This window comes from Belonocnema kinseyi, chromosome 3 (genome assembly GCF_010883055.1).
Source record: "Belonocnema kinseyi isolate 2016_QV_RU_SX_M_011 chromosome 3, B_treatae_v1, whole genome shotgun sequence".
Classification (NCBI taxonomy): domain Eukaryota; kingdom Metazoa; phylum Arthropoda; class Insecta; order Hymenoptera; family Cynipidae; genus Belonocnema; species Belonocnema kinseyi.
The window spans coordinates 21904374-21918269 of NC_046659.1; the positions used below are offsets into that span (position 1 = coordinate 21904374).

The following is a 13896-nucleotide window of genomic DNA, read 5'->3' on the forward strand; positions in this document are numbered from 1 at the left end:
GGGGGGGGGGGCGAAAGCAACGCAGCGCCCCTGTCGATGGCATGTGCTAATTCTCGTTAGATGAGTGTTTAATGTGCACATGCGATCAGCTGTGATTTTGAATCAAAATCAAAATGATCACGATAATTACAATTGTTTTTTTTTTGTGACGTGTTATCTACATATGGAAATAATATAAACTGTGATAAGGTAAATATTCAGTCTACTGAATTAGACTGGTCTTTCGTTCTAAAACAAAAAATTTTTATGTCGGTTTCACTGAGTATGACTCACTGACGATAAAAATCAAGTCATTCCGGTTCTGTTTACTCTAAAAGGTTACTAAAATATAATTGCATTTTTTGAGATCTATCAATTGCACATTCAGGGTGGCCGTTTTAATCGAAGTAAAAAATTCCCGGTCATTTCCCGGTTCGCAAAAATTTTTCACGGCCAATGAAATTTAAAAAATCAAACTATATTCTAAACATTTTTCCATATAAAGTAATAAACAACAAATTAAAGCATTTAAAGTGGAACCCTTTAATTCCAAACTTTTGAAATTAAAGTTTAAAAGTTTTCAATTCAAAAATTGTGTATTCAAATGCTCAATAACTTACACGTATAAACTGGAAGGTACTAAAACTTTTAAATTGAACCGTTTTAAGAGAAATACAAATAAACAGCAAAATTTAGAACTTTTATAAATTTTAGAGTTCAAAGATTCAGATTAAGTTCGAAAAATATAAATTCACGTTCACATTTTCAATAGTCTAAATTAAAGAATCAAGCAATGAACTTTAAAAAATTTTCAAAATTATATTATTTTAAGTAATTTTAAGCTAGACCCATTTCTAAATTCAAAATAATTTTTGAATTTTTTGTCAGATCTTTTAAATTTATTTCAGAATGAATTGAATTTTTTCTATAACTTTTAGAAAATCCTGCAAATTAAAAGAAATAATAATTTGAATTTATAAATAACAATAGAAAATTTATTATTTGAAAAAATATTAGAGAAATATTAAGAGATATTTAGAAGTTTTTAAAAGATCTGAATTAAATTTAGAACTTGAAATAATTTGAAATACTTACAGCCGAATTTAAAATAAAATTTAGATTTTTATAGATTTCAAACAAAAAATTTAGAATTTTTTTTAAGAATTGTGAAAGACTACAAAAGAATAAAAATTTTCTTAAGATTCTTTGGAAATTTGAAAATGATTTTTCACTTTGAAAAATTATTGTAACAGAAAGTTTAAGAAGATTCTGAGGATTTTATTTAATTTGCTGGATTTTCAAAAATTGCAGGAAAATTTCGATTAATTTTAAAATATATTTAGAAGTTCTGAAAAAAATGTTAACACACTTTGTTTAAATTACTTTCGCTAATCGCTCTAAGCTTGACTGATCTTAAATGTACCCGAAATTCCTTACTTTTGTTTACATTTTTCAGACTGCTAGGCACACAACTTTTTTTTTACATAAACGTCTTCAAGCTCATTAACGTAGAACACTTTCAGCTTTTAAATGACTGTTTTTTTGTTGCGCTAGCTTTTTTTTTTTTTTTGACTGAGTTGTTAAGCTTCAAAGGCAGATGCCTATAGTTTTCTCGCCGATAGTAGTGGCTTCTTATCCCACGACCAAATTTCTGCTTGTTGAAGTCAAGGCCACTTCTGACACTGTTTTAGTACGGAGCTTGAATCGGCAATTTTTTCACTTATTTGTAACTCTTGATTGTACCTAATAATTCCACTCGCCATACTGATCGTTCTTGTACTAGTACTGACTAACGATTGTAGACAACATTGATAAGGCTGTCACATGCGACCAATATGCTATCCCCTTTTTCTCTAACCACGACTTGATCAACATTACCTTTGAATATTCCTATAATCTAAATTCAAAACCAACCCACAGATTGGTGCGGAATCTCTCAAAAATCGATAAACATACATTTCACGAACACTTAATAACGTATGATTGGGAAAAATATTACTAGATACAGATATAGATAATAAAATCGAAGCTCTCACTAATGACCTAGTATCGGCATTTGGCAAATTTTCTCCACTACACGTCCCTATAAACTTTAATAAAGCTGCCCTCTTGATCACATCTGAAATTAAAAATTTGATGAAGGAACGTGATTGGGAACGCCCATTGTTGAGACACCTTAACTTTCGCATGACCCCAGAGCTAAGGATATGTTGGAAAAATTTTTGAAGTGTTCAACAACATGTTTAAAATGCATTAGAGACCTTAAAATTTAAAAAAAAAATTAAAAATGTCAGTTTTGCAAGGATTTTTGTTGAATGTTTTTATTTAGGAATTGAATGGAGCTATCGCGCTATTTAATGGCTTAAACTGTGTGTTAATGTACCCTGATTCCTATTTTGTCCATAAAACTGAATAAAAATTATATTTTCGCGATTAAAGTCGCTCAGAGTAATTTAGAGTTTAATGAGGCGAGGCGCGTGCCAAAGAAGAAAAAAAAGGTCCGTTGCTGCTTGCTCAGCAGGGCCGTCTCAAAGCTTTGACTGTTATAGTAAAATGTTGTAGTTATTAGACTTAATTCGCTACTGAAATGCGTGAAAGATTTGTTTATATGAGCAATTTCATGTGCGTATTTTTTTTAAATTATTCGTAATAAGATAATGTTGAACCATGTGTAGTATAGTACAAATTTTTGTCTATTTAGCCGAAATTTCTAACGATAGATAACATTCTATAGATGACTTGAAATGGAATTGCTCATATAAACAAATCTTCCACGCATTTCACTAGCGAATTGAAAACCTAATAATTACAAAATTATATTATAATACGGAAATAAGTGTACTATATTAAATAAATAAAATACAAGATAATTGGTGTGCAAGCTTTATACTGTATTATAATATTAAAAATTTATATCTGGAGAGAAGAGCGCAGCCCACCTCAAAGCTTTGAGACAGCCCTGCTGAGCGAGCAGCAGCTGTGGGAAAATCTGGAGAAAACGTCTGCCTGCCGCTTTGAAATATGACGGACCTTTTTTTTTACGCTTTTTTTTACTCCCTTGGCAAGCGCCTCGCCTCATTAAACTCTAAATTATTCTGAGCGACTTTAATCGCGAATATATAATTTTTTTTCAGTTTTATGAAAAAATAGGAATCAGGGTACATTACCACACAGTTTAAGTCATTAAACAGCACGATAGCTCCATTCAATTACTAAATAAAAACATTCAACAAAAATCCTTGCAAAACTGACCTTTTTTTAAATATTTTTAAATTTTAAGGTCTTTACTGCATTCTAAACATTTTGTAGGACACTCCAGAATTTTTTCAAATTTTTGTCAACATATTCCTAGCTCTGGGGTCATGTAAAAGTTAAGGTATCTCAACAATGGGCCTCGCGACCACATTTTTACTTGTATTTTGCTAAATAGCTCGGAACGAAATTTTTTAAAGCAAATTACAGAAACACCATTTTATTCAGAAAAATTAGCGGATTCGTGTGGTTCTTGTTCGAACCTTCTTACATTTTTTCTGTGGAGTTATTGCCTTCTAAAGTCGAGGGTCTTGATTTTTTTGCGGCGATATTAGTATTTAGAATCTCACTATCCCTATTTCAGAAGTAGTTAAAGATCTGGGATATTTATATAACCGTACCTTATCCCGGAAGGAACAGGTACAGAGTACCTCGAGGAAAACATACAGTATTCTACAAAAACTATATAGAAATAAGTACTCTTTACCTACCTCTAATGAAGCTCCTAAATATCTATCTAAACTCTTCCGATTTGCAGCTAGAGACCTTCCAGCACAGTCTAAGCTTGGTAAAAGATATGATATCCTTAAGATTCCTTATCACAGAACGTGCCAGCTTCAAAGATCATTTATAGTAAAAGGTGCCCGTTTATGGAATAAAGTTCCTTACTATATTAGAAATGCATCTTCCCTGTATTACTTCAAGAACCAATGCATTTTAGTTGCGTGATTTTTCGAAAATAAACAATTGCGTTGAGCGACTTCTAAATATTAATAGATTTCGCTCAAATGTTTACACTAGACGAAAGTGAACAGGTGTAGGTATACATTGGCTGAGTCGGCTATTGGGCTACGACATATACATTAAAATATATATACAAAAACCTATATTGCACCATACAAATATGAAAATTTCGCGCCATAAGAAATTACCAATCACAACAAAAACAGCTGACTCCCACATCAATCGTACGTTTTTCTCTACAAAAATAGAATCCGTGAAATCTTCAATTATCTGCAAATACGTACCGAAGTGTTATGACTGTAAATCTTCGTACACTCAAAATCATTGGAAAACCCAACCAAAATGCCACCCCTCAACATGAATGAAAAAGTGAAAGAAACAAAAAAAGATTTACTACCCGAAAAATCAAAGGATAAATATGACCCGGACTTCGAGAAATTTCAAAAATGGAGAAAGCAAAACAGGACAATGTTCGGGCAGTGATCACTATTATGAAAAAATATTCACTTAAGGCCATGTGATGAGTATAACAGCTGATCAAGTCAGCCCTAAGATCAATATTTTTCACCCATATTGAAAAATAAAAGTTTAAATAACGCGGAAATTTTTTTCGGGAAATGTTAATAAATATTAAAGGATCGTTTGTGGCCTTGCAAAGAGTTGGAGGAAGAAAAAAATTTATTTATGCAAATAATGATTATCGACAGACACATTTAGGTTTTACAGCAGAAATTTGACTTTTAACTTTTTCTGACGGTAATCATGCAATCTGTTTTACCCACAGACCCCTAGAAGTTCGCAGTCGTTTACTCGCTGCGCTAGTGCTGCTTTGACACAGCTAATACCAGACTCATACGTATGTCAGACCAAAAATTTTTATTTGCATTTCAAGTGCAAACATCAGTTTTTGCATTATTTGTGCATAATGTTCGTGTTTACAAAACTCACGCTGGAATTTCACAAATGATTCACGGTGGGTCTCAACTATGTTTAGAGCTAAATTAAAGGCAATTTGATCACTTTTCGGCCAAAAGGCCAACATTTCTCTTGTTTTTGTCTAACAGCGCTATTTATGAACATTAAAATCCCGCCATTATTTTTCCCTACATTAGACACTTGTCAAAAGGTCTAAATTGCCCCTGTTTTTGGATAGCAACGCTATGATGAGGATTTTCCTAAGGATTCTCAGTATTTTTCTGGCATTAGACACGCAAAACATATCTCCATGCAAAATAATTATGTCGGTAGACCTAACAGTTTTTGCGCTAGGCATGATAACGGAGGAACAGCAATTTTTCGAAACTACGAAGTTTCCTAAGACACCTTAAAAATTGACGTAGTAATTTCAATTTTTTATGAGAAAAAACTACATTCTTTTTTAAGCTACTTTTTATGCAATTTAAACCTTCGTTGGTGTCCTGGACGTGCAGCCACCCAGAAGTAATGTAAAAGTGAAAATTATGAAAAAGATATGAAGGGGAGAGTGGGGGTTGGGGTCGATAAATTAGGAGGGAAATAGGTTCTGCTTGTCAGACATAGGAACCTAGTCAGTAGCCTGCAGTTGTTCAAGTTAGAAGCATTTGAAGCGCGCTGTGGTTATCTATTCACAATTTTCAAATTAAAAAACATCTTTTTTATGACAAAAACTGCTAATACCAGCTTATAGGTGGAAGTGTACCAGAAGAAGAAATATCAAAAGAAAACGCAATTTTTGTCAGCTTCGATCATTTTAAAAATTTATTTTCTTCAAAATTTTACTTTGTTTTGTAATTAAAATATCAACACAAAATTTATGCAGCTTTATTCCTGATATCCTCGATAAAACCTCGTCTCGCCTCAAATTACAGATATAAACTTATGCGTGAAATAAGCTTTTTTATAAGGCGCCTGGACTATAAAGCAAGCATATACCGAAGGCCATTAATTATGCCTGTAATCATCCAGAGTACTAAAACGTGCTATTTTTACTCTCTGCAATATTAATTCAAACTACTTACACTTGCACAGTTTTTGCCACATTAAATCGACCTGCACAGTAGTTTAATCAAGCGGTCTATGACTACGCGGACATCCTAGGTAACTAATTATAAATGTGCAGTGGCAAAAATATTAAAAGCGAAGGTAAAATTTGGTAAAAGTACTTTAAACACCTAAAGGCGTTTATATAACTCTGCTTGTCTTTAGTGGCAGGTAGCCTGTCTCAAAAATGTCCACAAAAGTGAAGAAGATACAGAACGATCAGAACAGTATTCTGTGACATTTTTACTTGTTCTTTAAAAAATGTCAGACTTAATTGACCCAATTATTTAAATTGTCTTGAAGAATTTTTGAATTGACATTAGTGTCTTATAAATATATTCAATTACAAAACGGGCATTTTCTAAAAATTATTATTAACAAATCTATGAAAGCCATTGGGATAAATTGTTCATCTTTTTAAGTACTCCGAACGGCCGTACTTGACTTTCAGTTTTCGGCACTAAAAAAGTGTACCAAAGGCAAATCTAACAGATTAACTTTTTCTAAAGTTATATTGCTTACAGCCAGATATACATACAGACAAATTCGTAAAAAAACCTTTTTTTGGGTTCAGAGGGTCTCAAAACGTGGAAATTTGACGAAAAGAGGAGGGGAAAAAATTGATCTTCCGAAATTATCTGGGAAGAATAAGATCCAAGCTACCAATATTCTGGCGTTTCTTATACTGCTCTACACGTTGGGTGCAGTAAAATGAAACGTCGAAGAGTTGAAGCTAGTTGACCGAAGCACACGCAAGATGATGCCAATCCATCGACGTCGTTATCCTAGATATTCCGTACCTCGTATGAATATTAGGGTGGCTCAAAAACGCCTTTTTTTAGAGGACAACGATCCCCCTAATTTAATTCCAAATCCAAAAAAAGAAATTCCTTAATTTTTAATTTTTTTTCGATTTTAACAGGAGCCGATTTGAAAAAATGTGACGGGAAAGTATGTGGTGCCTGTTCAGAATTATCCAACGAAGAATTTCATGTATCAGACATATGGCTTTAACACCCCTAACACACCTCTACGAGTACCTGAAAACTAGCCTTAAAACAAAGAATGTCAATTCTTCATGAAATCGACATTTTGAGCACTGTACTCCGGTATTTTTAACTTAAAATTCTTAATATTAGTTGAATGGCATATTTATTGTCATTAGTTCAGTCATTTTTAATTATTTAAATAAATGGAATTTGTTTAAATTTTTTGTCGAAAATTTATTTTTCCTCCCCTTAAAATTATTACTATTAGTCTAGTGGAATATTAAATAATACTAGTTCATTAATTTCTAATTGTTTAAGCCAATTGAATTTCTTCAAATAATTTTTTTTCATCAAATTCGTTTTTCCTTAAAAATTACTACTATTGGTCTAGTGGAATATTTATTAACATTAGTTCATTCATTTTCAATCATTTTAAAAATGTAATTTATTTAAACAAAAGGAATTTGTTTAAATAATTTCGTTTCGAATTTTTCAAATAAAAAGTTTTACCGTGGGTCTAGTGGATTATTTATCAGTAATTATTAATTTAATAATTAATTTATAAGTAATATTTAAGCAATAATTTTTATTAAAACAAAAATGTTTTTAAAATTAAATAATCAACAATGTTGATAAATGATCCACTGAAGAAATATTAATAATTTTTAATACAAAAATTATTTAAACAAATGAAAATTAATGAACTAATGTTAATAAATATTCCACTAGACCAATAGTGATAACTTTTAAGGAAAAAAAACGAGTTTTCGAAAAAGATTCCATTTGTTTCAATAATAAAAAATTGATGAATCAAAGTTAATAAATATTTCCCTAGACTAAAAGTAATAACATAGGCCCACAAAAAAAAGTTGTCTGCACGAGCAGGGTGGCCACAAGATTGAATATTTCAATTTCCCTGACTTTTCCCTGACATTTAGACGAATTTCCCTGACAGGAAATTATTACAAAAGCGAATAAGGTTTTAATAATGTGCCAAGCAAAATAATGAAACAAGCCAGAAAAATGTGCTTTACATTGCAGTATGGATAAATTAAGGTCAGACAACTCAGCGGCGCCACTAACGAAAAACAAAATGTCATATAATGGATTCTCTATTAGTTTTTGAGAAAACAGGGCGGCGCTATCTTGCCGTCAACTCAACGGCACCCTCTACAAGAATCATGATATTAAAAAAAATGACTAAGTTAGATTTTTTGGCTTTACAATGCGCTATGAACCGCTTTTTTAAAATCAACCCTTATTTAAAAAATTACCCCCCCCCCGTAACAAAAAAAGGATTTATTTTAAGTATTAAAAAATGACTAGGCTAAATTTTTTTGCTATTTATCTGCTTTCCAAAGTGATATGAAACACTTCTTTCAAATAAACCCTTATTTTAAAAAGCAACCCTCTGTGCTGCAAAAACGTATTTAAAAAAAAAGAAACTATCTAGATGTAAAATACTTATAAAATATTAACAAAGTATTTTTAAAGCATAACTGAGGAGAAAAATTATTCTTCACCCCTAATTGTTACAAAAACAACCCCCGTATTTGCATCCGAATACAAGCCTGCAAACTGATGCCAAAAATTGTATAAATAAGCTGCAGGGATTTTTGTGCTCTTTCTTTATTTTCCAAAGACATATAAATCGCTTTTGTAAAATTAACACTTATATAAAAATGCAACACCCTGCAATGAAAACACATATTGAAAGAAGTCGTTATCTACATAGATGGAACCTACTTACAAAATAGTAAAATGGTACTTTTCAGAATAATTATTTCTCACCCCTAATCTTTACAGAAATAACCCCCATAATGTATAAGTCAAAATTGCAACATCTTTAAAAAAATTATTTCCCAGTCTATGTGTGTATATTCAAAAAATATAATTGACCTTTGTCGATGCATCTTTTAATGCCTTTTAAAAACTTCCAACACAGCAAATTCTTAACGAAAAAAATCCATGTTCATATAACGAACAATCTAAAAGTTCAGAATGATTGAAAATTTGTTGAGAGCAGATTTTTTCTAAACTAATTTTTTCAATTAGTGATTAAAACTATTTTTAAAGATAAGTTGAAGTTGTTTTAAAACCCTAAAAAGCAGCCGTGTGATTAGGGATGCTGGGGATCTACATTTATGTTGTAAAAAACATTTTGGCTTTTATATGTGTAATAACCTATGCAAACCATTTGCCCAAAATCACATTTTAAAAAATGCATCCCGTTCTGTACATAAGTTTGATGAGAAGACCTTTGAGAATCTTTTCGACTCTGCTACTACCGAAACTTCTCAAATGTCGAACTTATCCAGGTATATCAGTCACCTGGGTTGTCAACAGGCCCTATGCTCTGAGGTATGAAATTCTAGCATCCCCAAAAACTGAATTTGATTAGTAATAGAATATGTACATTTTTGGACTGAAACCCATATAAATTCGACCTTATCCAGGTAGATCGGCCACATGATTTTTTTATCGACTCAATGTTGTAAGGCATCAAGATTTAGTATCCCCATAAAACTAACCTTATCGCAAAATTTGTCTGAATTTGATTAGTGGTAAACTATGTACATTTCTGGACAACTGCATTAGGGAAACCCATACAAGTTCAACGTTATCCAGGTAGATCGTTCACTTGATTTTTTTATCGACTCAATGCTGAAAATGATCAAGTTTTATTAACCCCTAAAAAACTGCCCTTATCGTGAAGTTAATCTTAATTTTACTGGTATTATATGACAATTTTGCACATAACGGGATGCATTTTTTTTCGAATGTGATTTGGGCAAATGGTTCTCATAGATAATAGATTAAGGATAAAATACAGATAAAAGCCTAAATGTATTTTACACCAAACATGTAGATCCCAAGCATCCATATTCACAAAAGTGCTTTTTAGGATTTCCAAACAATTTCAACTTATCTTTAAAAATAGTTTTAATAACTGTTTGAAAAAATTATTTTAGAAAGTCTGCCCTCAAAAAATTTTCAACCGTTCTGGACATTTAGATTGTTCTTTATATAAAAATGGATTTTACTCATTAATAATTGTCGTGCTGGAAGTTGTTTAAAAGCATTAAAAGATGCATCGAAAAAGGTAAATTACATTTTTTGAATATACACACATAGACTGGAAAATAATTTTGATGAGAAATAATTATGCTTAAAAGTACCATGTTACCATTTTATAAGTAAGTTCCATCTATGTATATATCAACTTTTTTCAATACGTGTTTTCATTACTGGGTGTTTCTTTTATATAGAAGGGTTAATTTAACAAAAACGATTTATATGACATTGGAAAACCAAGAAAGAGCACAAAAATTAAGAGCACAACAACTTCCACAGTTAAAGTATACAATTTTTGACATCAGTATGCATCAGTCATAATTTTTCTCCTTAATTATGCTTTAAAAATACCGTGTTAATATTTTATAAGTATTTTCTGTTTAGATAGTTTCCTTTTTTTAAATACGTTTTTACAGCACAGGAGGTTGCTTTTTAAAATAAGGGTTCATTTTAAAAAAATGTTTATATCGCACTGGAAAGCAAAAAAAATAAGACAAAAATCCAGCCTAGTCATTTTTTAAATACTTTTTTCATCACAAGGGGTAATTTTTTAAAATACGGTTTGATTTTACAAAAGCGATTCATAGCCCATTGTAAAGCTGCTGAGTTTTCTGACCTGATTAACTAAAGGATATCTTTCCAAACTGTAAATAAAGAAATAACTACAAATAAAAAACTAAGAATCGAATTATATTCTTAAAGAATGTAAATTGAAAAAATATTTATATTAATATTAGGAAGTGCTTCCAAAATATTATAAAAACATATAAATTTCTACTTTCCCTGACAGCTGCTTCATTTCCCTGAAAATTCCCTGACAAACTATTTTTGCCCAGACATGTGTCACCCTGACGAGACAAGTGAGTACGCTACCCTTATGGATTTTGAGATGCTAAATCCGAATATGGCCTCAGAATTTGTCCTACACGTCTCAGTTTTCCCCTAGATGCAAAAAGTATAGGGAAAAGCCTAGGTATTTTCTAGTTACACAGGTTATACAAAAATTTGTCTGCAACCCTACCGAAAGAAATCTCTGAGTTTTCTTTAGTGAAATAGCTTGGCCCATTTGAGTCTATAAAAAAAGTCGATTTGAAACAAAATAGTCTCGGAGATAGTTTGAGAGATTTGGGTCCTTTTTAAATTTCTGTTCAAATTATTAACACTTTTTTTTAATTGATGAATTTTCTCATTATACTTATTTATAATTATAACTTATGTACTGATATACAATTTTCTAGTTGAATTCAAAAATGTTGTCTTATTTGGCGTATCTCATTCCATTTACGAGAAAAGTTCTATTAATTCCAATTTTAAGAATTAAAAAAAAAGTTAGATATCTGAAGTCATCGAAACCCGTAGATTCCGAATTATTATGTTTTAGGCTGTTAACTATGAAATTTAAAAAATATATACTTCTAAATTTTTATCCGAAAGCTTAACAAACGACCTTTGGGTGTCAGCTACTCTATTGAGATTGCCTCTCTGATTGTTATTTATGATCGTATTCTTATTTCAATTTCGTAAAGGATATTTTAAAGCCATCAAACCATTTAAACGAGCTTCCTGGACCTTTGAAAATATCTACCTGAGTGCCTGCGGAGAATTTCTCTAGCTTCTTTGACCTAAAGAATTTTTAGTATATACTCAAAAGATTCTTTTCGGTAGGGAAGACACAAGTGACTAAGCTACTCTTATGGATTTTGAGCCGCTAAATCCGCATATGGCCTCAGAATTTGTTCTACACGTTTCAGTTTTCCCCTAGATGCAAAAAGTAGGGAAAAGCTTAGGGATTTTCTGGTCACACAGGCCATACAAAAAATTTGTCTGCACGAGACAAATGACTAGGCTACCCTTATGGATTTTGAGACGCTCAATTCTAAATCTGGCCCCAGAATTTATCTTGCACGTCTCAGTTTCCCTCTAGATGCACAAAATAAGCAAAACCCTAGTGATAATTTGCACGTTATTTTGATAGTACCAGTATACGCGAGAAAAGACCCATAGATATTATATTGTTCAGTGCAAAACTTTTAGAGACTTAATTTGTACACAGAAATTCTTTAGCGTGCCTTCTATTTCCCCTGGTTTGGATAATTCTAGGGAAATTCAAGGTCTTTCTCAGATTACATAGATTTACACGGGGAAAAAAACCTAATATCCTTTACAGTTTTGCGTGCGAAATCAGTCACTTGTCCCGTGTAGACAACTTTTTTTTGGGTGGGCCTGTGTGACCAGAAATTCCCTAGGCTTTTCCCTTCCTTTTTTATCTAAAGAGAAAATGGAACAAGCCTGAGAAATTTGGGGTTCAAATTTAGATTTAGCTAGGGGAAACAGAAGGCACACTAAAGAATTTTTGTGTACAAATAAAGTCTTAATAAGTCGCGACACTTAAGCATATAACATCCATATGTCTATTTTCGCGTATACAAGTATTATCAAAATAACGTCCATAATTTCCCTAGGTTTTTGCCTATTTTCTGCATCTAGGGGAAAACTGAGACGTGTATGAGAAATTCTGAGGCTAGGTTTGGATTCAGCGGCTCAAAATCCATAAGGTTAGTCTAGTTACTTATTTCTTGTAGGCAAATTTCCTTATGGCCTGTGTGAACAGAAAATCCCTAGGCTTTTCTCTACTTTTTGCATATAGGGATAAAATGGTAAAAGCTCGAAAAATTTAGTGATCAAATTTAGATTGAGAGCGCAAAACTGCAGAGGAAATGGCATTTTTTTCATTTTTTGCTTTGTAAGTTAATATAACATGCGCAAGACCTTGAAGTTCCCTAGATTTATCCTAGCTAGGGGAAACGGTAAGTACACTAGGGAATTTTTGTGTATGAATTTAGTTTTCAGGAGTCCCAACACATAAGAATATCACACCAGTACGTTTATTCTTCCGCATACTGGTATTATCAAAATAATACTCACAATATCCCTAGGTTTTCCCTATTTTCTGCATCTAGAGGAAAACTGAGACGTGTATGAGAAATCCCTGAGGCCAGATTTGGATTCAGCAACTCAAAATCCATAAGAGTAACCTAGTCACTTCTCTCATGCTGACAAATTTTTTGTATGGCCTGTGTGACTAAAAAATCTCTAGGCTTTTCCTTACTTTTTGCATCTAGGAGAAAACAGGAACGTGTAGGACAAATTCGAAGGTCATATTCAGATTCAGCGGCTCAAAATCCATAAGAGTAGCCTAGTCACTTATCTCGAGCAGACAACTTTTTTTGTGGGCCTGTGTAATTTTTAAGGGAAAAAACGAATATTTTGAGAAAAAAATTATTTAAACAATTTCCATTTGTTTAAATAATAAAAAATTAATTAACCAAAGATAATAAATATTCCACTAGACCAATATTAATAATTCGAAGTAAAAAAAGACGAGAATACAGTGTTCAAAAAGTCGATTTTATGAAGAATTGACATTTTTGGTTTTAAGGGCATGTAACACAGCTAAATACCTATATTACCGACCTCACTTTTTCAGTTCACTGAATGTTTTTTTAAACCTAAGAACTTTTTTTATAAATAAAATATCGAGCTGAAACTTTGGAAAATGTATTAGAGTACAATAAAGTACGTTTAGGTACTGCATTTTGGCAGGAACTTCACTGAAAATTATTTTATCTTTTTTCTGAACCTCGACATTTTTTGAACGTTCCAACTTTTTTTATACATAAAATATCGGTCTCCAACATTGAGAAATGCAAGGGCCGAAAGAAAACTACGTTGAAGTACAAAGCTTAATAATAAAAGAAGTAAAAAAATATATTTTAACAATCAATTCCAACGGCATCAGCCGGTAACGTTGTACACGAAAATACGAAACCTGGCGGCC

The 13896-nt window shown here is 31.9% G+C and overlaps 1 protein-coding gene across 1 annotated transcript in view; it reads right to left on the minus strand.

Annotated features, from left to right (window-relative positions):
- The window catches only part of LOC117168816 (heat shock protein 60A), a 39797-nt gene that overhangs the window by 15016 nt on the left and 10885 nt on the right, over window positions 1-13896 (minus strand). The window lies entirely within an intron of this gene.